The sequence below is a fragment of the Thunnus thynnus genome, chromosome 23 (genome assembly GCF_963924715.1).
Source record: "Thunnus thynnus chromosome 23, fThuThy2.1, whole genome shotgun sequence".
NCBI classification, from domain to species: Eukaryota; Metazoa; Chordata; class Actinopteri; order Scombriformes; family Scombridae; genus Thunnus; species Thunnus thynnus.
The window spans coordinates 5,532,525-5,560,084 of NC_089539.1; the positions used below are offsets into that span (position 1 = coordinate 5,532,525).

Sequence of the window (27,560 nt, forward strand, 5' to 3'; positions counted from 1 at the left end):
CATTTTTCACGATAACCACAACTGAAGATGATTGGAGTGAGTTTGTTCTGCACTTGAAACTGTGAGTAAAATTTCATGACACTTCCATCCAAAATGCTTCAGAGCCTTGGATCCCAACCAGGACGTGTAACCTGAGCGGTAACTCAAGGATGATTTTTTTCCTGACTTTTCTGAAATGTTAGCGTTTTCTTGTGAAATAGAGGATACTTTTACCTCTTTGGGCCTCTATAATAAAATGATCTAAAAAATAAATCATTCTGCTGTTGATCTGTTCACAACCCCTTAGTCAAGGGGTCACAAGTGCTTCATTTCACACAAGTCAAGAAGGTTGGAAACCACTGCTTCAGAGAACTGTTAGTGTATTTACAGTATTAGTAATGTGTTTGCTTGCCCCAATAGAACCTGGCCATGCTAGTACCATACATCCTTGTTAGTTTGTCTCTTGAGACTCTGAGAAATTTTGCTTTTAATTTTGTATATTTTTGGCCTGTGCATGGTGAATTTAGTTTTTTAGCACGGTAGTGTTGACTGGCGTTTTGGCTAGGCGACTGTGTACGAGTTGTTTGAACATACCAATTTCGAGTCTGGAGTGGTTTTTCCTTTAGCTTGGATCTTTGGTTTGAGTATACCATTCAAATTCTGTTGTAGATGTGTCATATTCTCCTTTTAAAAGAACTGAGGTACAGTTTGTTGCAAATGTGATCAGAACCAAATACAGGAAATGACATTAAATGGGACATATTTTACAACTTCTGGTTTGCTCATACTACATTTTGAATCTAAGTGAACCAGATACTAAAGGTCATGTCTCCATTGTAGTTAAGAGCAAATAAAAAACAAGCTACAGCTGTGATTTTGCTGCCAGAGCCGTGTTCTATGCCTATAGCTTTTCCAGACTGTGATTATCTCGTCTTCCTGTCCATGTCTGCGCACCTTGCTGAAAACTCATCTCTCGACTCTCGATTTTCAGCCTTCTGTCCGCATGCCTTTGTTGTCTTTTTCCATCTCCTCCGTGAGTCGGATTTAAAAGGCTGAGCCGCTGCACTGGACGGGAGCGCTCATCCTCCCCCCTCTGACCTGAACATGATGGTTCTCCCCCTCTTTTGTCACTCCTCACCTTCACCCTGCCACCGCCCCGCCTCCACCCCCAACATCAAAGCATGAGCACAGGGTGGCCTCTCATAATTCAATTCAATATCAGTCCTGATCCAGCACATCAACAAGTTCACAGCTTCTGAATGTCACTGGTTCAGCTCTTGACACGCTTCTCTTTTCCCTCCTTCCTTCCCCTTTCTTCCCGGGGTTAAGGGGATTTTGATCTCTTGCTTTGTGTTGAAAAGACCCACGATGTTGGATGTGGAAATTGCCAGAGAAATTAGATTTAGTGTTGTGTCATCTGGGCAGGTAGGGTGTAGGATGTTACAATACAATACGCAGAAAAATAAACTAGTTTCAATCAAAGGCAAAGCCGTGAAATAGAAATTACTTTTCCTGGATTTTTGCTTTAATCTCATCCCGCATAAACATGTTCATGGGGTGTTTGCTCATCATATTTTCGTCTCTTTCAAACACCCCAGCAGCCATGTGCATGAAGTCATCTGGTGTTAGTTTTTCCACATTTGCATGGTGTTGGCATGTAATTTAAGTTACATGACCATGCATGGCAATTTAATTAGATTGCTTTTTTTTTTTAACGTGACTTCACCCCTCGTTGGAATTTAATTTGCACCAAGTAACCCCTGGGCTGTTCATTTTGCGTGACAGGCAGACTGACACACATTAGGTACAGTTCCATGTAATGCTGAGATGCACGTCTGGCATTACCCATGTTGCAGTGGCATCCTGATTCTATTTACTGCCACACTATACTTGAGTTTCTTTTTTTTTTACAAAAGCATAAAATTCCCATTTTCTTAGCTGTCACCAGGTGCTGTTTTTTTGTGGTTATTGTTTACAGTCTCCAATAATTTCTATCACAATCTGTTGTGAGTTCTGTCAGCTCACAGTTTCATGATATTAAGAAGAGCTAAAGCCGCCTTTAATGAGCTTTAATGCAACATACAACAGCTGCCTATTTAGTTTCACCTATAGATATTTTTGGCTCATTTGTCAGAGTATCCCATGGGAGCCAAAGATGTTGTGCTTTGGAATATTGATTTCTCTCCAGTAGGTCAGGCTCCAGCTCCTGCTGCTTTATTATGGGGGTTGATGCCACATGGAAAACATCAGAATCTGTGTTGCTTCATGTCAGCAGTGTAGGCCTTATGGCATTATTATTTTATAACTGAAGGAGGTTATAGGTAGCCAGTTATCCATTTTTGTAGTGAAATTCCTCCTTGAAAATCGTAACGGAATTGCGTCCAAATTATAGTACAACTTGTTTCGGGAAATTGTGCAGCATTACCACGTTGGCCATCACTCAAGTCACTCAATTTATTTGAAAAATTAAAAACATGAAAAACAAGATATCATACAGCCAATTCCTTCATTTTTGAAATTGGTGGACTGCCCCTTAAAGAGTTCGCTTTAAAGACAAGGAGGAACATGTTTTTCATTTTTCAAACGAATTTCTGAGTCCAAACACACTGGCCTGGCCTCTCTTGCCCAGGAGCCTCCATCTAATTTTCCCCTGTCCAGCCTGGTTGTCATGAAAGATATCATACAGCCTCCACACTGCCTGGCTGCCCTCTATTGATTGGCTGAGGTGTCTTGAGTGATAGCCAACATGGTAATGCTGCACAGTCTCCCAAAACAAGTGGCTCTCTGTGTTGATGATTGAGGTTGTCAAAGGGCTTTGGGGCCTAAATTGAAATGGATAATATTGAAATATTGAAATATTGATTTGAAATTGTTTTATTACAAGCAAGCAAGCAAATCACAAGCTTACAAAACAGGTTGATTTCAAGACATGCCTAAATAGAGGGTAATTTAAGGCCAGAGGTCAAAATCAGACCCTAGACGCTATTGAATCACAGTGACTTAGCAAATACACATAAGTAAATTAAGGTTTAATGGTGCTGTTTGTTCTGCAGAAGAGCCACAGAAGCTTGAACAGCTCAGAAAGAGGCCAATAAGATCCCCTCCTCCAGAAGGTATTTAAGCTGTGTCTTAAATTATTCATAATAGCGCTAATCCTCTTGATGTAGCTTTTATTAGCTTGTCTTATTTATTGTTGTTTCCCTGTGACTCCAGGGGAGAAATAGAAAAGGCCTGTCTGTATTATGTGTATGAGAGGTCATGTGTAATTGTTTTTTCGTCAACATTTTGTCTTTTCTGACTGTATTCCATGTTCCAATAGCGGGCTAATTAACTAGCAGTTTCATTCCGCCCTGTCGTTAAAGGCTTCTGCTGCAGGTTTTCATATACATGGCTTAATTTGGTCTTACAGGAAATTGCTTCCCCCCCACCTGACACCACCCCCCAATTGCGTTCTGATGCATTCAGCAAAGGAACTCTGTAACCCAACCCAGCTTTCATTACCACTTAACTGTAAAAACGATCTCTTCAACGCACAGGCAGTTTCCCATTTTCCTCTTCATTAACTAAAGGGAGTGCATAATCTGGGTCATAATTTAATGTCTTTGCTAATGTTTTACACCAGGATGAAAGAAATCAACACAAGTAATATGATTTCCTCTGCTTCAGTGTCGCGTCATCCTTGCATTCCACTGAACAATTGCTCACCAAGGGAGCCAATTTACCTCATGTGTATGCATTTATGCATAGGGATACTTGCCAATATTCCCCCTGCATAATGGTGGCATCAAGGACTTTGGAGAGTGGAGGTATAGACTGCAGGTCTCTTTGGGAATTGGTCTTCCTGTTGCTCACACACTGGCCAGTCAACCATTTATTATGTTCTAGTGGCCCTCAGTTACTGAACAGCCCCCTTCCCCCATGAATCACATCCCACATTTTGCTCTATTATGCTATTATGTTTGAAAAGAATCAGAGAAGACAAATCACCCCATTTACCTCATTGGGCAGTATCTGTGAATCCCATTTCTTTGCATTCTTGTGGTTCTTCATCCTTTCCTCTTTAATCCTATTTTGGTCCATCTTCAACACAGAGGCACATAGGAGAAACCATTCCAACTCCGTCGCCTAGCAGCTCCAGCTCACACTGCATCTACAAACAGCCGCAACCCTGAGCAGTCACTTCGTTGCCAGGCACAGGTGTAAATGTGCTTTAAGGGCCATGTATTATGCAGAGTCAGTGGTTTGATTTTCAAATATACTGTAGCTCAGCAACAGGATCGAAAACTAAACTCAACACTGTCGGCAACTCTGTCTCCTGCAATTCAAATGAGATGAGCCCCTTGAGTGAAGTAGATCCTGTTCAAATGCTGCAAAATTGAACCGATTTGATTGATTTCAGGTATTCCTTTGTCAGGAGAACCATTTTGTGAGGCATTACCTGGACTGAAGGAATGTCAAATTTCATTTCTGTCCCGTGAGTAATCGCTCTGTCTTCCATTTGCTTCAATTGAAGCCTGTGCGACTGAAGAATTCAAGCAAAAGTATTTGCAGTTTCAGTATGATTTCCAGGTGGCTCCCGCAGGCCAGAGTTCATTTCGGTTCAACTTTGACAGTGCTAGTTTGCGCTATTGGCCAATAGAAACACTGATGCACTGTTTGGGGATGGATAAGTCATTATTGTAAAGAATGGTATGGTAAAGCTACAGCATGCAAATTTTTATCTGCGGTCAGCAAAGTCTATTTTCACCGCCATCTTTGTTCCCATTAAATAACCACTTCACACACATCACTAACACTTCACACTTGTCTTGACAGGCTGCCTACTTTCAAAATGGCATCTACCCTGATGGTGCAGTGACAGACATCTGTAACACCACCGCAACTGTAGAAAAGCAGATGGTGAACACAATCAATCAGCATTAAGCAGCAAAAAAAGCTCAATGTCTGAACAGGTCTTGTCTGCTTTGCTTATATATATATTTTTTGTTTAGATCCACGGCTAGCATAGTCCCTTAATAGTTAGCAGTGCTGCCTCAAAGCAAGAAGGATCCCAGGTTTAAACCTCACCAGCGACAGCTGGGGCCTTTCTGTGGGAGGTTTGCAGTATCTTATCTCAAACCTTCCTTGCAGGAAGACATAGAGGCTATTAGCAGCTCTCCTGCCATTGTCCTTCAGAATGTGTCTACACTGCGTTCACCTTGACCAACCAACCAACTACTACCAACTGTCCAACCAAAACTAATCTATGCCCACACTCATGTCACAAAATAAGAATCCAAAACCCTTCACTGAAAAAACTGTTTCAGACCAACATGGTGATTTTGGCCTCAACAAACAAGGTCTCAGACAGAATTCTTTGTTAATGTTAAAAAATATTATTGTATATCGTAGATTTAGCCAAAACTCAACATACTTGATTCCTCAGTAGGGCCCCTCTAAGTGAGTCAGTAACCTGCTAAGCAACCCTCAGCCCCCACACTGTTGACACTGGGAGGAATAATCCATCGTCCTCAAGACGCTAATTCTAACACGCGCCCCTGACCTCGACCTGAGCGTATGCTCACCAATGTCACCAAGATGGATCGAGAGAAAATGAGATGTAACAGTACAACAGGGAGAAATGAGGGGTGATGGGAAGGGGGGCAGTGGGTTTGGAGGGGGTGTTTTGGGGGGTGGGGATCAGGCTTAGTCGTCAATCTCTCCCTCCTGGCTTGCTGCTCATGTCTTCCCATTATCAGGGTGGCTGGCCTTCATCATGCGAGCCATCTCTACATGATGTGGTTATTAATGTGCTTGGTTGCCATTCCGCCCGTCAGGAGCCTGTCTTCATTATGGCAGCAGAGCCGTGAATCCCTGATTTCCTTCACAGGGAAGTCAGGATGCAACAGTGTGGAATTGAATTTGAAGATTTGCATGTTGGGATCATTCTTGATCTGGAAAGTTAGTAGAAAAAGTTAGTATACACCTGATACACTAACAAATGAGAATTTAAAAAAATGAAATTTCAATTCTGCCCTGAGCCTTGAGTTCTATCAATGACTCAGAAGAGATGCGTTCATGCAGCCAGGATGTTGAGAGAGGCTGCTGGTCTCAGCTCCAGCTCCCCCAGAGAGCCTTTCTGGATGTTCATGCTTGCCCAGAAACAGCTGGAGCCCGGGTGAAGCATGTTAATGGTGGTTAATTAACAACACCAGAGGTTAGTCATGTCCCGGCCATGTTCTCATTCAAAAAGGATGAATGGACGGAGGTGGGTGATGACTTTCTCTTGGGCCCTATGTTCTGCAGCGATAACTCCCAAGAGGGCATTTTGTACTGTCATTATGAAGATGACAAAGACAGAAGACCTTCAGTTATTGAGGGTATACATGTTGTATATTGTTGAGGATCAAACACTTGTGACATAAATTAATAAACAATGTGCGTGTCTTTCTTAAAAGAAGAAAAACGTGTTGTGAATAAAACAGTGGGTGCAATTTCATGTCAGATTGAACGGATAAACGCCTAATTTCAAAGGATTCTTTTGTCATTTCTCGAGTTGCTCTTGTTTCAATCCTCCCATACTCCAGAGAGATCCCTGTGACAAGCCTGTGGTGTGTGTGTGTTTGTATACTAAATCACAAAAGCGCACACACTGGCACGCACGTTCATGTTTGCATGGCATCTGTTTCATCTGTGAAATCTAATACCGACGTTAACCTGGCGATTGTTGGAGGATGAAATCTGTCCTCGGCAGCTTTTACACCTAAATGAGTGTTAATGGAAAGCTGTGAAGATGCCAGTATCTGTCGTTTTCCAGGCAGTATACTGTACTCTGTTTATCTAGGATGCTGTGTTAAATTGCCTGGAGTTATTATGCTACCTGTTTTATGCCATAGCCATATGGGGCACCATGGCTTCACTCACAGAAATAAAGTTTCATAGGGGAAAGTTTGTAGAGCAGGATTTTTAAACCTTTTTACACTTTTTGTGTTCTGGTGTTGGTTAAATGCTATTATTGTAATGTGTGGTTGCTTTGCTTGTCAGATTTCTTGTTTTATTAATTGTTCTGAGGTAAGGTTCGTTAAAATTAGGGTTTGTTTTTTTTAGCTCAGTTAGCATTAAGTGTGATAATTCTTTGTGGGTTTGTCTCTGCGAGTGATTTCTTTCACATTTAGATTGTCCTTTTATTTATTATAAATATAAAATTGATTAGCCTAGTGTAGTTTACACATTAGATTATTGATCTTTTTTGTTATCAATTAGCTAATTGGGTTTTTAAAATACCACAATATATTAATATTATATTATGAAATTTGTCAGCTCTCACAGATTTTACCATACTGTTTATAGCGTGGTTGTTATCCCTTTAACATAACGAGTGTATTAGGCTATTGTGGGTTTGTTGGAAATCAATTTTGAATGATTTTTGCATCATTGTAATGAAGCATCTTGATTTGCTGGAGTAGCTTCTATCGATTATCCCTTTATTATATTTTTATTATATTATGGTATATCAATATCAAATTATAAAATGACAGATACCTTAATAGGGTATGCTTTTCCTGATCACCCACCCCAATTGCAAAATCAGATGAACTGAAATGGAAAATTAGCCCTTTTTTTCACTCAGGAAACAACGTCCAGTGTTGGTCTGGTGAGAGCTGTATACAAAACGAGTCGTTGGCCCTCATATTGGCGGCTTGCCCGGGAAGCCCTTACATTTAATTGGCCTCCCGTTTGTTTTGAGCTGCACCCACCCATTACGATCTCTCATAAATGTGGTTGTATAAAACCAAACTGCACCTGAGCATCCAGAGAGAGAGAGAGAGAGACAGAGAGAGAGAGAAAGAGGTGCTCAGCTGCTAATGTCATTAACCGCCCTGCAGTAAGGACCCCACATATTTCTTTCAGTTATGGAAACTCTTATCTTTTAACACACACCTCAACTCACCCGTGACCGTTTTCAATTTGGCTTCTCTTCAAATGTCCTCCATCATGGCCACTAAAGCAGGAAGCCGGGGGATAATGAAGGAAAAGGTCACTCCCAGCAACAACCTTTTAATTGGATTTGGCTTTTTTCTCACCAATCAAACGTTGTCCGTCAGGGATGTTGTGAGGTAGCCGCTGGTAGCTGTTGCTGTCAAGAAATGAATCACTATTTTTTAAAAGGAACCATTTATGTGATTTTGCATTTTAAAGCTCATTAACTTGCACACACTTTGCATCAATGCCAATCATTTTTAAAGCATACCATTAGTTTTTAGATTTATTTCCTACCTTCTAGGAGGCTATTCATTTCAGTATGCTATGAAAATAACTTTTTAAAGAGCACAGTGAACATTTAGTTTAGTTTCTCAGTTGGCTGCCAAACAGCAAATTGTTTAACGCAAGAAATTACCCAATTTGCATGATAACTTTCACAATGTTTGCTTTGATTTTGTGGCAACATATTTCTTGAATGCGATACTTTCTGACGTCGGAGCCAAGCATCCGTTAACGCAGCCGTCTAGACAGCCGTCACCTTTTTTAGCTACTTTTTTTGTTTTTGCATCCCCACATCATGAACGTTCCCATCAATCCTCTGCCTAACTTTCCCCCAGCCTTTAATGTATCATCTTATTTTTAATACTGTGCTATAGCATCTGCATGAGTAGGTGTCGTTTCTTTTTCAAATACCGTAAATCTCGGAACGAAGCTCTTCCGGTGAGGCATATCTAGTCTCCAGACGGCTTTAACCTTGTAAGCTGTTGTTTTTGTATCCCAGGATAGAGGACGACTCGCATGTCACACATCACGACTCTTCCCATCAAACCCCTGCTTGGCTCTTAAGTGCCTTTTAAGCCTTCTCTCCCTGGTATTCCCATCATTATTGACAGACCTCAAACAGCTTCGACTGGCTTGTTTTCTCCTTGATTCTCAAGTGTTGTTTCATGAAAAAAAAAAAAAAACGACAACTTTAAAGTGGCTCTGCGTGTCTGTGAGACCAAGAGGCGCATTCTGAACAGTTTGTCTCCCTGACATTGTGTGTAAACTTGGTTTGGCTCTTGGGAATTACTGTGATGGAAGAGAAAGAAAGTGGCTTGAGAATTGGAGATTTAAATTATGATTCCCCCCTCCCCTCCCCTCCTCCACCCCCCACTGTTTTTGGGGAATAGAGCTGTATAATCCTCACAGGTAATTGATTTTTTCGGGAAAGGTACAGAGGTAGGATGCTCTACCTTGGTGGGGAATATGAGGGATGAGCACAATTTCCACAGCCAAAGAGAGTTGACTCAGAGTTTATTGTGTTTTTTTTTTTCACATGGCAGAAACTTTCCACAAAACAGTTTTTTTATGCTCAAAGTTACTTTAATGTCCTGCTGTATCGGGTAAACTTTCGGTCACAACATGTTACAGTTCCGTTGGTATTTTCTGGGGGGACGGCTGTGAGCTGCAGGAGGTAGTCAGCATGAAAGTGGATGTGGCTGAACAAATCACTTCTAGGATCTGCAGGATAAGACATCTTAAGCTGTCCATGTATGAGGAATTCAGACCACTGTTCCCCGGTAGCCACTCTGTGTGTTTTTTTTCTATCCAGGATAAGAGATGATGAGAAAGAGACTGGACAAAAAACTTTCAAGTTGAAGAAAAAACTCAACTGTAACCAAACAACGATGATTATAACATTTGTGTCACTGAGCTGCCAAACATGTTAAAGTGTAACAAATCCTATTTTGTCTCTTTTTAGGATCTCTTTAACACGGCTGTCTGCTGTGATGAATGCTGATATGTGGCCAGCTGAGGAACAGTGAAGGAGATTCCATGAGAGTAAGTTCCCTGTCATCCGTTATCTATCTCACTTGTATTTATTTGATTTTGTGCCTTGACTCTGTGTTCCATAATATGCCAGGAGGTTCTCAGGCACAAGTGTGCATAAGTTCATGTGTGAATTGGATTTGTCGCGCAACACGGTTACATAAAAAGTCAGTGCCAAGATGCAAGTAGACCCCAGGCGAAGCAAAAATAAATTTGTTTGACTACCATGTTAGGCAGCCGGGAAATGCTTGTACTAGTCACTAACAATAGTTCTGCAAGTTTGTTTTTATTGTCTGTCCTGGGTCATTCACTGCTCTTCACTCACTTTCAAAATTTTATTCAAATACCGCCTCGCAGTTGTATACCTCTGCCTACCAGTCAAGTTGCAGTTTACATCCATGTCTCTCCAGAGTTATATAATATTTGTAGTGAAGACTTTGAAGGAATTTAATAAGAGTATTCAGTGTATTTTCTCTGTATGTGTTGGCCAATAAAACTGATTCTGTTAGAACACAAAGTTGAAGCCATGACAGTAGACAATGCTTCAGATATGGATGTTGCTGCAAAGAAGCTTCATACTCTAAAACGTGGATGCTTCACACACATCTTCATCCTGGCAGCACAGAAGATCTAAACGATCACCACAGTTTCAAGGTGGACACCCAAGATTAGTGTCACCAATTAAGTATCTGACCGAATGTGAAATATGGTCACAATCTTCCTTCTGTTCCTGAGTTACGGTGTTGAATAATGGCCAAGAAATATCATGTCACAGTGAAATTGACCTTTGACATTTTGGACATAAAATGTCATCACTTCATCATTTTATCCTATTAGACATTTGTGTGAAACTTTGTCATAATTAGCATATGAATTCTTGAGTTATGGCCAAAAACGAGTTTGTGACGTCATAGTGACCTTGACCTTTGGCCACCAAAATCTAATCAGTTCATTCTTGAGTCCAAGTGGATGTTTGTGCCAAATCTGAAGAAATTCCTTCAAGGTGTTCCTGAGATATCGCGTTCATGAGAATGGGACGGACGGATGGATGACTCTGGCCATGGCTGTCACCGGTGCGGAGGCATAAAAACAGCTTCATTGAGGGGAAAATAAGCTCTCCACACTAATAAGCTTGCGGTTAACAAGCCTGTTAGCTCAGTTGCTAACGGAATAATAAGTTCACACCGTTTGTTCAAAAGATGTATTTTTACCATCAACTCCTGTCTCGTAAGTGTCTGCAAACCTCTGTTGTGGAGCAATTTATTCTCCATCAGAGGATGTCAAATAAAACTGGTTGGTGCAGCCAAAAAGCTACAATAGCATCCTCCATTTTCTGAGCCATCTTTCTGCAAAGGTCAGCACTGTCAAGACAGCTCACGATTGGTTAAAAGTACAAATTTCATGGATCAAAGTTCATTGAAGTTGAACTTATTTCAGCCCCATGAATGAATAATTGCAGTGATTCCACTGGAATTAATTGTTTTCACCACAAAATGTTGCTGTTTCAAATGCTGCTTTCCATAGTGTATTGTAGGCGGTCTCTTAACTTGATTGTGCATGGAGAGATGAATTATGGTTTTAAAAACCCTAAGTTGAAATCTACCTTTTTGCTTTGTTGCTGTCTGCAGTGGTGAGAGGTCTACAGTGAAGGTGTGGCACATGGGTTGTTTGCAGAAACATGCTGCGTCTTTCAATAAGATACTGCAGAACTAGAAGAAAGCTGGATTTATCATGTTATAATGTGAAAGGTGTTGCTTCCATTTTAGTGGAATCTCTTTTGAACAGATTTTGTTGTCATTGTCAACTAGGACAGGTACAACCTAATAAGCTAACCAGTTCTACCACTTCAAACAAATGTGATCAAACCACACCAACACAGTCTTGAAGAAGCTGAATAACTGAATTTTACAGTGTTTTAACTCTTTATTGATAATATCTAAGGCTGTTTTTTCAGACTTTAAGTTTGTTTGATTTGATGATCTTATTTAGAAAAACCTGATAGTTTCCTGATCGCTCTTTGGACAAATCAAAGACAGTGACAGTTATCATTCATTATATATTTGTAACAAGCACGGTGCTGCTGTCACTCTCAAAATAACAGAAAGGTCTTGTAATGCACGACACAGACTAATAGACAACATGTCAACATTCTTGCCAATGCTGTCCACATCCATAATATTTGTGAAAAGTTGTAAAGCAGGCCTATATTTCCTAATGATTTATTTGTGTTGCTGAATAAACCTTAATTCATGGCCATTTGTGACCATTTATATGAACAAGAAACTAATTGAAGTTGGCAAGAATTGAATTTGGTATTTTCTCTCTAGTGTTAATTTTGCTGCTTTAATGTCCTATTAAAATGTGTTTTAAGTCATTTTTCTTAAAATATAAAATTTTGATTAGCTGTGATAAATGAGGCATGAATAGGATTTGAATTGCTATTTTTTTCTAATCTTGTTTTTATTGATTGGTTTTGTTTATTTTTACTCTGTTACACTACTATAATGTAGTAGACTGGAGGTAGTTTGAAGATGCTGTGTTATCTGGCACACTTCACTCCTCTCCTCCCATCATGGTGTCCTACTGGTGCCTCCACATGCTGCCTCTGCACTCTTTGTTCCACTTCACTGGGGTGTGTTCTTATGTGTCCCTGTGTGCGCTCCTGTGTCTCTCTCTGTGTGTGTGTGTGTGTGTGTGTGTGTGGATTCGAGTGTGCACCAAGAGAGCATTTTGAGGATGGGTTGGATCTCTCTGTCTACTCCCCCACCCCGTCTTCCCCCGTGCGACGGGTGGGAGTGTGTGTGTGTGTGTGTGTCTGTCAGTAGCAGCGTTTGATGTTGTTGAGTGTAAGTCTGCATGGCATGTGTATGTCTGTGTGTGTTTCTGTGTATGTGTGCAAATGAAGAAAGGGAGAGTGTGGAAGTGAATCTGTGCAGGATTGTGTTGTGTGTGTGTGTGTGTGTGTGGGAGTATGCTCTGGTGAACGTGTGTAAAAGAGAGAACAAGAATCGGGAGAAAAAACACACTCGTATGCTGTGTGGATGCACGCGTACACGTTTGTTGCATGCCTCTGTAGGTGTGCGTAGTGTAGAAACCCCCCTCCCTTACATACACATACACCCAACTCCAGGGACTAGCATGTTCATTATTCTTCCTAAAAGAACCATTAAAATTTCATCAGTGCAATGCAATCTGTAGCAGGGCGGGGGGTAGGAGTGTATGCATGACTGTGTGTGTGTGTAGGAGAGAGAGAGAGAGAGAGAGAGAGAGAGAGAGACTCAGCAGTGTGAGGGGAGGGAGCTTGCATCCTCCACTCATTCACCGCTGCCTGCCTTCATGCCTCTCTCCTCCTCCTTTTCTTCTTCATCATCTTCTACTTCTTCTCTGGTGGCTCGATTCCCTCGCTGAGAGCACACCGATGCGCAGATTACTACTTCTCTCATGATGTGAGCTGCCAGCTCCCCCACCCCCGACCCCCCAGTCTCTCTATCCATCCCACCTCGTTCTTCTACTACTCCTACTACCACTACTACTACTACATCTCCTCTCTCACACACACAGAGGCACCGGAGGAGGCTTTCCTCAGGCTACAGGAGGGAGAGGACATTAGAGTTAACTGCAGGCTTTTTGGATATGTGACGTACGGAGCGCTGGATGGATCAGCATTCACAAAATTAAGAGCTGGATCCTCAGTGGAATATCAAAGTGGAATCCTTCTTTAAACTGGTGTGTGCTGGAAATTTAAAGGTGAGCCATGCGTTTGATTCCCACGTTACCGCTTCAATCTTTGGTGAGTCTGGCTAACTTGTTGATTAGCACGGAGAGAAACAACAGGCTTGACGTGTTTTCTTTGTAACCAACTTTTTCAGAGTTTTATGTTTTCGATCCTGTCCGCCTCCTTTCTTCAATTAGACCGATCCGGCTGGTAGTGCCGGTGTTTCTTGTTAAAGGAGCGAGGCTCATTAGAGCTGCTCTTTTTTTTCTACATTGATCAGAAACGTGTGGAAATTACCAGCCGCCTTTAAAGACAGCGGGAAGTGAGCGAGAGGTGGTTTTCATCCACAAACCTCCCCCCGCCACCACCACCACCACCAGCAGCAGCACCACCATCACCACCACCGCCCAGTCCCGTATGTCGCTTTGTTTTGCAAGCATGAGTGCGAGGCGCTGTCTCTCAGGTAGATCTGATGGCGCTAATTGTGTCCTAATTGGGTTTCCCCTCAGCCGTGGAGGGTTTTTGGTTTCTGAGCCGCTTAGAGGCACAGATGAAAGAGTTTGTGGGGTGGAGGGTGTGTGTGTGTGTGTGTGTGTGTGTGTGTGTGTGTGTGTGTGTGTGTGAAAGTAGGGTGGAGTGTGTGTACAAGTGAGAAAGACAGAGAGAGAGAGTGTTAAGCTGAGAGCTGTCGGGAGTGTGTGTATGCCAGGGTATGGCCAACCTTGTGAGCGTGTGTGTAGGAGTGAGAGAGAGTCTAGAGCCTTTGTGTGTTGTTGGTGACTACGTTTGTGTGCGTGGCTGTGGGAGTGACTCCGGTTTGTGTATGTGTGTGTTATTCGTAGGCCCATCTGTGGAGGTCTTGTGTGATGGATGGTGACTGACAGAGGGTGTGAGGTGTGTGAAGGAGGATGAAGAGGAGAGGCAGTGGGATGGGGGAGGGTGTCAGGATGCAAAGGGGAAACTGGCTTCCCATCTGTGTGTGTGTGTGTGTGTGTGTGTGAATCCAGGTGGTGGCTGTACATCACAGACTGGCTAATGGAATACTGGAGACTTGAAGGGTCCTCTCCTGCCTCTCCTCCATCACCACACCTCACCCCTCCCTCCAAAGAGGACTGGCTGGAGTGTGACACACCAGAGGGCATTCTGTGCTTTCTGTCAGTGTCTACATGTGCACCAGACAGGTCAGGGTCTAAACTGGATAGCAAGATGTGTTATATAGACTGGATCCGTCTGAGGGTGTGCACCACACCCCCAGACGGATGGGGGTGTGCACCAGATTTCACACCATCCAGTAGTTGTGGAGAGATTTCACCCAAAATCACAAATGTGGACCTGCTTGTGGCACTAGAGGAAAAATCAAGGGATCAGCAAAGTCAAAACATGTTAATTGCCCATAATATTCTTACTCTAATTTGTGAGTTTTGTTTTTGTGATTATTTACCTTCAACTGACATGTTGTATTTTCTATAAAAGCGCTCTCTTACATGAATAGATTTAAGTAGCACTACTTTCATTTGAGTGAAATGTTTGCAGATCTGCATCACTTACAGCAAAAAAGCAACATGATTTGAGTATGTTTATTTGTTAGCAAGTATTTAGTTTTATGGGAAAAAACTCCCAGAGTCCCCCAGAGTAAAACCATAAAAATGCAGGAAGAACTAGGCAGGGATGGAGAGGCAGGAAGAGGCTTCACTATAAGAAAGTAAGAGGCCTGACTTTCTTATAGTAAAGTTACAGTGCAACTCCAATGTTCCTCTCATCAACTCAGATGCTGTTTAGTTTGGTGCAGCTGCACTTCTAGCACACTTGTTGTCAGCCCTAGAACCTCACCGGTCAGTCAAGAGTCCACTCTGGCTGAGTAGTGGGACCCCTGGTTCTCCACCTCCTCAATGTGTTGTTGCACACCATCAATGTTCCTCACATACTCATTTCTGAGCTTGTGGAACAGTTCTCGAGTTGTTTGTCTCAGGGCAGCCCTTTCTTGACACATCGCCTCTTCCTCCGCTTTGACAGCTTCGTATCCACATCTTTAAAATTCTGAAGCTCTTTTTGTAGCTCCTGAATTTAGTTGCAGAGATCAGAATTCTCCTGGCTAAGGGCCTCCTGAGCTGATGGGATTTCATTATACTTGCTGCCTAAAATGTCTTAAGTGAGCTTATTGTGAAGTACCTGGTGTTCTGGCATAAGGGCGTCCCTCTTGTGGCAAGTGGCTTTCATGGCATAAAACTTGTCAGGCCAAGAGTTTTTTTCCAACATCTGATATAGAGCCCTCATTTAGCCTTCATTCTTAAGTTTCTCAGTCAACTGCTGAACTTCTTGTTGCAGGTCGAGAAGGTGTTTGCTTAAGGCTTGGTTTTACTCCTGCTTTATTTTAAATTTCTCTTTGAGTCGATCGTGATTGTTGATTTTGTAGAGGAGGTCCTGGACTTTCTGCTGCAGGACATTGTTTTGCTGGCTCAATGTTTTGTTCTCTGTTTCTATCAGCCTATATTCATGCTCCAATGCTTCGTGGTCCTTAAGTTTATTGTGTATACCCACAGTTTCTTGCTTGAGATTGTAATTGTCTCTGACCATGTTTTGTCTGTCTTCTTCCTCAGACTTGTATTTCTCTTTGAGTCCATCTTGATTGTATATTTTCCGCCTGAGGTCCTGAAGCTTCTGCTGCAGGACATTGTTTTGCTGGCTTCTCAGTCCTTAAATTTCTTGTGTATCCCCCCAACTTCTTGATTAAGCCAAAATTATGTCTTTAAGAACAGTCCAATCTATATTTTTTTTATAACAGAGCATCTACTCTTTTTTGGATTTTCCAAATACAGGATAAAAGGTAACCAAGAATCACAGAGAGTTTGTCCATAATTTTTGTTTTCCAATGACAACTTCACTAAGGGAAGAAACTAAGATATGTGATCAAGAAAAAGTTGGAGCAGTCTTGTCTGTGCAACACAAAGTAAGTAATGTTGATAAGTATTCTACATTTTAATTTATCTAAACTCTGATTTGGCATGGAGTTTATTAAAAATAAACAAGGATTGAAACGAATTTCAGTATCTAGCATTGACTTTGTGAAGTTATATATTGATTTCCAAAAGGTTCCTAATTTTTCACACTCCCAGAAAAGATGTACCTAAGTGACATCTGCTGTCTCATATCTCAGACATTTTCGGGAGTTTTCTATAGGGAACTTGTTGCTGATGTGAGATAGTATTTATGAATGAATTTGAAATTTGCGTCTTTAATGTTGTTGCTGGTGAATTGGAAATGAACCCTGTTACAAATACTTAACCACATTTCGTCATTAAATTCTGTGCCAGGGTCTTTTTTCCCAAACCCTTAACAAAGGCTCTTTAGAGGAAACACAGCTTTTGATTAATATGTTATGAAATCCCTTAATCTTCCCAGGCTGATATATTCTCAATTATTATCAGCTGTGTTCCCTTTTTCTTTTTTTGTATACCGAGTACTCTACACAGAGAGAATGACAGAATGACTGTTTTTACATCTATTACTCAAACTCTTTAAATATAAATGTGAATATGCCTGCAATTTATACTACTAATATGATTATTTAACTTATCATCACCATTTATAACTAGGAGATACAATGTTTGGACATTAGAGTTTTGTCAGATATTGTTTAGAGAGATAAAAAATGATAATATCGAATCATAAAACAAGCCACGTACTGTATATATGACAACAGCATACCACTGATTACTTGAAATTCACACCAGAGGCAACATGTCGGTGGCACTTAAGCACTACTTAATCATCCATCAAGCCACACAGGCTCCTCGAGGAATATACAGGCAGAATACAGCATTGCTTTTATGAAGTTATTTTATAGTGAAACAAGGGGTGTCGACTGATCTTTATAGACATAATTAATACGTTCTTAACATGTAGACAATGCATATCAGTTTACCAGTGTCATCTGTGAAAATGACATTGATGGTAAAAGGATACATTGGATATGACCACCTGAGGACAAATGCACACTAAATCCAGCATTTCACATGATCTTTTTCTGGCTATGAGTCAATCACTCATCTTACTTGTAGACTATGAGTAATAGAGTATATAGAAACATTCACACAGATGACACAATCACTCACAGAAGTCATATATACACACAATAACTTAGAGATATTCTCATTGCCGTCTTTATTCAGGAGCCACATGAAGCCTGGAAATGTTGGTGTTGCTCTAGAACCATCCAGAATACCTCAATCTGTGTGCTTTTCTCATATTTAGGAGTAATATTGAAACAGTCACTCTTCTCTGAATCTATTGCTGCTAAAATATTATCTAAGTATGCCAGAGAACTCAAGTTCCTGGTTGGCAGAACAAGTCTTTTCAACGTTTCTTGTTAAGAAACTTCTTGTTTCATCATCGATACAGTGTCATTTCCATTATGCATGTTCTGCTTGGTACAGTGGTTTGACAGCCAAACGTCGGAACAAACTGCAGGTGATGCAAAATAATATTATTCAGCACAGCGTAGAACAACAGAAGCTGCATCACAAGTACAATATTATCAATGGGTATGCTCCTCAATACGCCACCTGTTTAAATATGAGAGGTGCTTGTAGAAGTCAGGGAACAGGTTTCTCTCCTTGCTTTTTTGATGTGGGAGTTATTTTTTATTTCTTAAATTTTGGTGATGTGTTTCTGGATTTCAGGATTGTATAGTTTAGTTTTTATGTTGAACGTCTTGTACTTCTTTATGTTTCTTTGTGTTTTAACACCTCGGGACCATGTTGCAACGAAGTGTTTTCACTTTAACATGTTATCCTTTGGATTTTTGTTTGTCTTGTGTCTGATAATCCATAAATAAAATCAATCAATCACTTCACTGAATTCATTTAGGTCACCTCATTATTGCTGCTGGGCTATGAAAACACCCGTGGTGATGTTAGTGGAATTTGATTTCCGCTATAAAAACAGATTTTCCCCAAACATTGCATGCATGTACAGCAAGCGCACCGCCCCTCCCTGTTGAGGTGTCCCTCCCCCAACACTCCCCACCCTGAAGTGGATATAAAAAGATGATGCATTCAGCAATCAATGGTTGTAACACCGCTGTGCTGTTATCCTTTATTTCTGCTGGGGCCTCAGTGAGATTTAGTGAGGCTCTCGAGGCTCGATAACCAGCACAGTGCACCAGTGGGGGAGGAGGAATGTGTGTGTGTGTGTGTGTATGCATTTGTTTTGTGTGTGTGTTTGAATGTTGCCATACTGTGTGTGTGCTTACAGCGTGTTCGTATGGGGAGCATATGAAAGGGATTTAACAGTGTGTATCTCCATGCTTGCATGTGTTTGCATAGTGCCTCCTCTACCCCACCAGCCCTATCCGCCATCCATCCATCCACCACTCTGGGAATAGGGGTGCATGCATCAAAATGTGATTTTGGCCCACATTATTTAGCCTGACAATCTGTTTTATTTAACAGGGCGAGGCACTCCCCTCAACATCACAACACTGGTGTGGCGGCGTTTTAAATGGAGTGAAATTGAGCCGTGTCCCGTTGCTGGCTGTATATCACTTAGGCAATTACAACCTTCACCGATCTATTGGTAATAAAAGAGTGGTTTATGAAGCGAGAGCATGCCAGGCTGGGGCGGGGGGGGGGGGGGGGGATGCTAACAGAGTAGAGGTGGTTTGGTGTGGTGGGGCGAGGTAGGACGTGTGTGCATGTGTGCGTTCAGCAGACCCACATGGCAAATTAGTCAACAGACTCTCGTGTAAAATAAATCAACCTCCCAAATGCCATCATGTGTAATTGAGATTTCACAGCCCTGATCTCATCTCTCTTCTGCTTCTTTTGCTCTTTTTTTTACTTCCAACTCACAGCTTTAAAATGCAAAAAAAAAAAAAAAGACATAAACTCCCCCCCTCCGCACCTCCTTCCAACCTTGCCTCCTTCATCCTCTCCTCTCCCATGATCCACCACAGCCATAATGAGATTTGATGTTAATCCCGACACAATATCACAAGATTACGCGCCTCCATAATGCTCCACATAGGCACTGCCGACGGTGCCGACGGGTTTGGCGTGTGCAGAGGAGGCTTGGCTGGCTGAAAGCACATTAATGTAATCTAAGTGTAATTGGGTGGTAATGCAGCTTGTATGTAGATGAATGGAGGAGCTGGGAAGGCATGTTTTTTTTTTTTTTTTTTTTTTTTTTCCCTCCCCTTCTGTGTCATCCTCCCTGTCAGATGAGCCCAGGAAGGAAGAGCAGAGACAACATAGCGCCAGGAGAGAGAGAGAGACGCTGGAGGTGCCTCAGCTAGACAGAGGAGGAGACTGATAGAGTGAGGACCAGACACTGCCTGGAGAGGGTGAAGGGCGGGAGACAGAGAGAGAGACAGAGAAGTTATTCATCTCTAAACTGATGTCAAATTCTTGTAGTTAGAGTGGGTTGGGGTAGAGAATGAGATTAATGAAAAGAGACTGGAGAGGAGGGTTGACAAAAGAGACAATGGAAGCACTTTGGATTTAGGTACTTCAAGTCTGAGGGGGATTTTAGTTGATTACATTTGTTCTTTAATTTTTTTTTAATGAATTTAAATTAATAGAGGAACTTGAAGTTAACTGTAGGTTGTCTTAAAATGAGTTATGTTTATTTTTGTGTATTTTTGAGTATGAGTTCTGAAAAATTAGGTTGAATGCATAAAGATCTTGTAGATGAAAAATTAAGATTTGGTCTGTTTCTCTATATAGGTTAAGATGAAATATTTGTATTTTGAAACTTTTTTTTTTTTTTAATCTGTTCTGATATACAATATATTCTGTGTTAATGGACATCTACAGTTCAAAAAAGTCTTGAGAGTAAATTGTATTCTGTAAATTATTTTTGAGAAGACTGATTATAATGTTAGTTTGGATACCATTGTAATGTTGTGACTAATTGATGGACACAATATAAAGAAACCAGGAACAACCACAAGTACCAACCTGATGACAAGCACAGAAAGCCACAACTGTTCAATTTATTAGCCAACTGGCATCTCATATCACTTGGAGTGTCATCTGTAATGTGGTGTTCACACTACGAGTGGCAAAGCTACAAAGCGGCCAAGCATGGCCAGCTACATTGTCACCAAGCTGCTGTTGAAGTGTTGCTCAAGCGCTTGTTGATGTGGTTATGTTGTCATGGGCTTGTGTGCCATATTAATTTACAGATTCTTTAATAGCTAGCAAACATGCTTTAGTATTATTAAATAGCACACTACCACAGCTAGCCATTGTGTGTTTAAAAATGTACATTACAATCTTGGCACTCCTGCAATAGCTGCCATCCTCTGCCAAGCTGTATTCTTTTTCTTAGTGTCATGGTAAATGAGAAGGGTTAAATAGCACAGGGAACTGGCTAAAGGCGAGAATCAGCTGCTCCGTTCGGCTGACACATAATCAGACTAACATACCTTGATTTTCACTAAATAAGTTTAGAGCAGTTCACCCTGCAGCTGTCTGTCACTCATCCATCCACTGTGACAGTTAACCAAAGAGTGTCTGAGCTGAGAGGAATCACTCCATGATGGAGGGAGAGAAGTTTGGGCACAGCGTGTTAAAAAGGGTTTAATCTCCCCTACAGTTCTTTCTTTATTGCTGTAAACCTGCTCATATTAAAGCTGAGATTTGGCACTTTAATGTAGTTTCCATTATTTTATTCCACATTGAATGCGCTGAAGCAGAACAAAAACTGTGCAAATACTTAATATCTGGACTGAATATGTGTTTTTTTAAGGGTGTTTCATAAAGCAAGATTACCAGTTAAAGGAACAGATTTAGTGGCATCTAGCAGAACAAACTTGGCAGAAATGTAATATAATATTCATAAGTATGTTTTAATTAGTATATAATCAGCTGAAAATATTGAAATTGTTTTCGTTACCTTAGAATGAGCCTTTCATATCTACATAGAGAGCGGGTCCTCTTCCATGTTGCACCGCCACAGTAGCCCAGAACAGACAAACCAAACACTGGCTCTAGAGGGCCTTTCGTGTTTTTCACGAGTTTCGCGGCCACTGTTGATTCTCCTACATGCTTGGAAGGGGAAGGTGAGGAGAGGGGTATTCAGTTGGTTGCAATCCTGCATCCTCACCACTAGATGCCACTAAATCTCACACTGGTCCTTTAAGTCAGAGTTATTTCAGTAATTTAGGCTTATTCTGCATATTTTGAATGTTTTGTTTTTACCTTTAGTTACTTGTTTATACTACTTGTGCGAATAGTGATTCAATTTATCAAATTTGTTAGCACTAGTTTGTGACTTAATTGTGATTTAATGTTTACATTTTGTTCCTGTTAATTGTCAAGATTTTTTACTAAGTTGGCTGGTGCACAGTTATTTATTATTTTCATATAATTAACAATTCAGTAAATGTATATCTATGTATTTATTTGTTACATTTTGTTTTACAAAGTTATGAAAGCAATGTTTAAGTTCAGCCTGATGTTGCCTTTCACATAAAAGAATGATCCACACAGTGAGGCACACAGCTTATTAATTAAACACTTGTATTGGATCAGTACTCGGTATCAGCCAATACCCAAAGCCCGGGTATTGATATCAGGACTGAAAAAGTCAGATCGGTGCATCCCTATTTGTAATCCTGTGGTGATAAGCCGATTTTCCTGCAGCTGAAAAACTCACAATAGCTTCCCTTTTATATGACAGGTACATTTGTTAAACGCTTTAATACTTTGTTTTGTTTTATTGCTACCAGTGTGAGAGGCAAAATCTCAAGCGATAAGGAGCATTTGGCAGGTAGCGTTTTACCTGTGAGGGTCCTGATATCATTCTTGATTCATTTTGCTGTCACCACCAGACACTGTGTCATCCTTGAAAACAATAAACAGAAAGGTGCCAACAAAATGTCAGGCATGGGCAAGTGTGTGTGGAACAAAACAAACAGTGCTAAATTGACAGTGCAACATGCATTCCTCAAGCTAATGAGCTGCTGCTTCTCGTGTCAGTCTTCACCTTCACAATAGTGATTACCCTGTTAAAGAGAGCCAAGATACCTACAGCAGCACACACAAACACACACACACACACGCTTTTACTGCCTCCTTCTCTCCTCGGTTACCATGACAACAGAAAAAAGCCAGGGTCACATTTGGTGCAGATTGTTGCTCAATACCAATTAAACATATTGCTACCTGCAGCCCATCTTCCATCACTCCAGTGATTCTTTGTATGTAAAATCATCTGGGAGACATTTTCATGGGCACGGTAAGGATTTTTCATTTGCATCGCTTCCGTTTAGCTTTTCATATATTTTAACTGCAGCAGTCTGCCAAGGAGTTTCTTTTATGATGAATTTTTGTTACTCGACTGCTGTTGTCACTTGGGTTTTACGCTCTGGCAGTTTAGCTCCCAAGCCTTCCACATTTCCTCACCTGCATTACTCTCTCTGTCCCCTCTCTCGCTCTCCTCTGTTCTCAATCTGTCACCTACTGCCTCTTACTAGTCTGAATTTTCCTCTTTAAGTCTCGTTCTATTTCTATAATATGAGGCTGATGATGGATCAAAGGTGTTGCTGGTGTTCAGCTGTGTGAATGTTATACTCAGTCAACTTCAGGAGCTTTTCTGCACTTTATTTGCTAATTCGGTTCTGTAGGGAGTGGCGTGATTGCTTCTTGAGCTGCACCATTAAAGCTCAATGAGCATCAGAGAACACCTAGTGTTGAACTTGAGTTTTGTTAACAAAGGGAAATATGTAAAACCCAACTAAGAGAATAGTTTTGGAACTCAGTTATGTATTATTGCATCTTGTGGGTTTAAAAACGGGCATGCTGTTATGTTTCTGCTCTTAATGGCTAGTAATAGTTTCCGTCCTTTCATGTAATGGCCTTTCCCAGCTTTAGAGGGACTGCTGAAAGTAATATCACAGGAAGAAGCATTTTGTGGACCGACCACAACAGTCAGTTCAGTATGTTGATGTTCAGTTTGGCTGATGCAGCAAGCTGAAAAGTACATTGTTCTCATTTGGAGCCTAACCGTCCAGAGCCTGGGAAGATTGACAGTGGTTGGTATTGTAGAGGACCCCCATCATGCATTTATCCTGCATTATAGGATCACGTACACACCTACACACATTCTATACATACACATGGCTAAAGCTAGGGTAGGCAATTTATTTTAGAAGCATTTTTTTGTTATATTTGTTGGAAATCTCTTTACATCCAGACAGCAATCAATAAATCAAATGCTCTGACAAAAAAACAACGAAAAAATCCAGTATCTGTGGCTGTTGCAAGCCTGTAATAAGCCCGTCCAATCATTTCATTCGGTCTGCATGAAATGATTGGACGGCCTACCTGCCTGTCTATCTACTTGCATGCCTATCTGCACGGACTCTACCCCTCCTCAGTCACCAGCGATGAGCAGCACCAGGGCACAGAGATGGCTCAGTATCCGACCTGAAGCCGCAGCGATGCGTAAAAATCTATCACTGCTTTTCACTTCTGGGAGCTGAGTTCACTTCCGTTGAAAGTCTCTCGCTCCGGTGTTGTTGATAAGATTATGGGCAGTTTCCCCCACACTACAGGCAATAGTCTGATGATTGCATGTTGCTTTTCATTCTGCTTTCTGTTGATATTCCCGTCTTTCTTCTCTCTCGTGCAGTCCCGTTACATCCTATCCGTGGGTATCCTACTGCTAGCCTGGCCTCCAAACTTCCTGTTGTGTGAGTGCAGTAGGTGTGTCGCGTGTGCGTGTGAAGCGTGTGCATATGCCTGTGCTCGTGTGGTGGGAGGGGCTTAGGACAGAAAGGGGAGGGAGGTAGCTTTTTTTGTTTTTTTTGTTTGTTTTGCCTTCCCCAGCTTATTATATTATTATATTGTATTTACTGTAGCATCTGGTTTCTTTGCTTTCTCATATGGTTCCCATTGCTATGCTATGCTGTTAATATACTGTAGTATAGTAACTGGTATTCTATAAAGCTTCCAGTTATTCCATGATGCATTTGTGTAGAACTTTGGGTGCATTTTCAGATATTATATTCATTTTCAGTGCATTTTGCTGTTATGTAGTGTATGTTTATTTAATGTGATTACATCCTGTCTTACATTAGAAGTTCAGATAGTGCATTACTGTAAAAATAAAACCCTTGCGTCCACTTGGAATTTGTGAAAATATGTTTTAACTGCCCTGAGGTTTCTCCCAGAGAACTGCAGAGTCGCCAGTGTAGTCCCCTAAGTGCTATAATGTGTAGCAATGGATCCCTATTGCTTTTATTAGATTTATCAAGTATTATTAATGGCCCATTGTGGAGCCAAGTGAACTATGACCAGGCTATTACAAATGTCCTAATCGCTGAGAATATTCCCAGTACTCTGTTTCTCTCCAGCTGTCGCCATCCAGTGGACATTGTCTCAGTGCTACCATGCAGATATGAGAATATGGTTTTTCACTATCTGTGTTGTAAAAATAATAGAAATGTTTAAAAGCATTGTATATGTGTTAATAGTGGTTGTAGAAATGAAGCTGCACCTTATAACAAATGTATACAATTCTACATTTAAATAACTGTTTAGTTGTGATTTAAACCTAGCATAGATTCTTTTGAGATATAAATTTGTGTTATTAGCCATATCTAATGTGTTTTGATTTGCTGTGATTCTCACTGAGGCTGATAAAATGAGGTTTATGTGGAAGGAAGGTCATTAGGGCCTGATAGTATTTTAATGTGATGGCAAGACGATCTTCATGTTTGACCCCCGACCTATAGAGGTGATAATTTATGGCGTATTCTCTCCCAGCCCTCCTGCTCTCCCCGAGGAAATCAGGCTGGATCTATGGTCATCATTTACATCTCCTCAAATTAAAGCAGCAGTGTGTTACCGCCCCAGGCCTCATGAATCAAACTTTATTGACCACATGGAGAGTTACAGACATCAGTTGAATACCAAGTGCCGGTGAAAGGCCACTGGGTGGGGGGTGGGGAGGGGGAGTGTCGACCAGCTGTAAAGATTGAAGGTGGGATCACCAATACAACGCACCAGGCTGTGATGAAACTGTGACAGCGCTGCTCATAAATATGGAGATTTCACTTCCAATAAGATTCTTTACAACTGAAGCAAACATCAATGTTCTCTTAAACAATAAATACAGGAACATGTTTGCCAAAGATACTGAAAGCATCTTACAGTATTCTGTTTATGATCATCAGATGGTGAGTTCTAATCATCAGAGGAAAACACTTGACCTGGATCCAATTCTACTAAAGTGTTTCTGGTACCCATACAGATAATAGCTGGCACTGAGATTCCTTTACATATCCAATTACAAAGTTATTACATACTGCCGGAACAATGATCATACTGTAGAACACTTTGTTGCGAGACATGTAGCAATCATGTTAATTGCAATTAAACGTAAAAAGGTTAATTGTGGCCAGAATGTTTCTCTTAAAACTTCAGATTGAATTATGCATCTGTAAAAACATCTGTTTAGTCACATGTAAAACACATGTCATGGCAGAACGGATGTCAAGAATCAAGATTGAAAACCTCAATGTTTATCTTTAAATCAATGCACAATGGCTGAAAAAAGAGAGAAAAAGACAGACAGGGAAATTGATTAAATTGATTGACTCTGTTTGAATTATTGCTTTTACTTTAAGTCCTGAAAAATTGAATGTTTTTACATCTATATAACAATTTGAAAGAGTGCAATTTTCAGATTTTTTAATTCAGCTATAACCTACATAAGTTATGTCTTAACACGCTAAAGATATAGGTGGCAACTGTTAATTTCACCAGCTATTACAACAACTGTCACTGGAAAATGTGCACAGCTGTAGCTAATCAACACTAATTCTGTGAGTTGGCCAAACAAAAGGAAAACTCTTGGCTGGTTAATAGCATGCTGGTGTTTGTAATATTTATGCTAGGTCAAAGACAGTTTTGTTGAGGGAGAAATATCACTCTTTATAAATTGGATGAGCGGGCTGCGTCTTTTTTTCCCCTTATTATTCAAAAAGAACGACAGAGTGGTGAGTCATTTTCTTGATAGATGATATAGGTGATTGCTTGACATCAATCTCAGAAAAGCAGCTAGCAAGCTAGCTCGCTAACTGACGAGTGAACGCCAAAAAACCTGTGGGAGAGAGTTGTTGGAGTTTCACTTAAACTTTTAAACACATCACTTCATAGTTGTAAGTTTATTTTTAAAGCTCTGAATCAGGACCTCCATGTTCTGGGGCTATGAAGTAGTCTGTTAGTCTTGGAAGCTAGCGTTAGCCTAGCTGTAGCAGCTACAGTACGGAGCTGGGAACTTTGTCATTAGTTGAAAGTCAGTTAACATTCAATAAATATTAATAAATATAACACCACTTTTGAATGGAAGGATTATATTTGAATATTGTTGAGTATGGTCACATGTACCACTAATATAATATCTTAATAATGTACTAAATTTGGTATTTTTTTGTCTGTAACAACCTAGCTCTAAGTCTACTTAGAAGTTGTTTGGGGAAACATGACCTCAAGGAAGTGGGTGGGTGGGTTACTGGGATAGAAGGACCCTCAGAAAAGACCCTTGGAAAATTTCAAATTCTTGAACACATTGGTTGTCATGGTATTTCCATAAATTTCCAACAGTCTGTCAGTCATCCATGGAAGTTTTGATAGTCAACTGCCTGATTGTGCTTCATGGTTTTTATTATACTTTTTTTGACAAGCACTAGTAGTAGGAGCTTGTCATTACCTTGTTACATACTTTTGGGAATAGTAAGGGGTTTGGAAACCTAAGCATTGTTTACAAATTTTGGTTTTGTTATGAGATCCAGTTTAAATCTAGTTTTTCCATTGCAGTACAAGATGCAGTGTAGCAAGCATAGCTTTTTTTTCCCCACTCTGGGCAGTCTGTCCTTGCCTTCACGTTAAGGGTGCTCTGTACTGTACCTGCTGTTGCTTGTCAGGAAAAGCAGATGGAGAATAACCTCTGACCCCAGTGGCCTACATTGGAGGCCATCTTGTCACTCTGTGACAGCAAGTTCCAGCCAGCCTCTTCCTTGTAGCAAACAGAAAGTATGCCAATCTATTGCCTGTGAGTTTCCATTGTTTCTTTTGTAATATTC

The 27,560-nt window shown here is 40.8% G+C and overlaps 1 protein-coding gene across 1 annotated transcript in view; it reads left to right on the forward strand.

Annotated features, from left to right (window-relative positions):
* Positions 1-3,029: 3,029 nt before the first annotated feature.
* LOC137176249 (neuron navigator 3-like) overlaps positions 3,030-27,560 on the forward strand; it is a 256,150-nt gene continuing 231,619 nt past the window's right edge. Inside the window, exons 1-2 of the mRNA XM_067582432.1 lie at positions 3,030-3,092; positions 9,686-9,765. The gene's annotated coding sequence lies outside the window, so the exon portion shown is untranslated. The remainder of the gene's footprint in view (positions 3,093-9,685; positions 9,766-27,560) is intronic.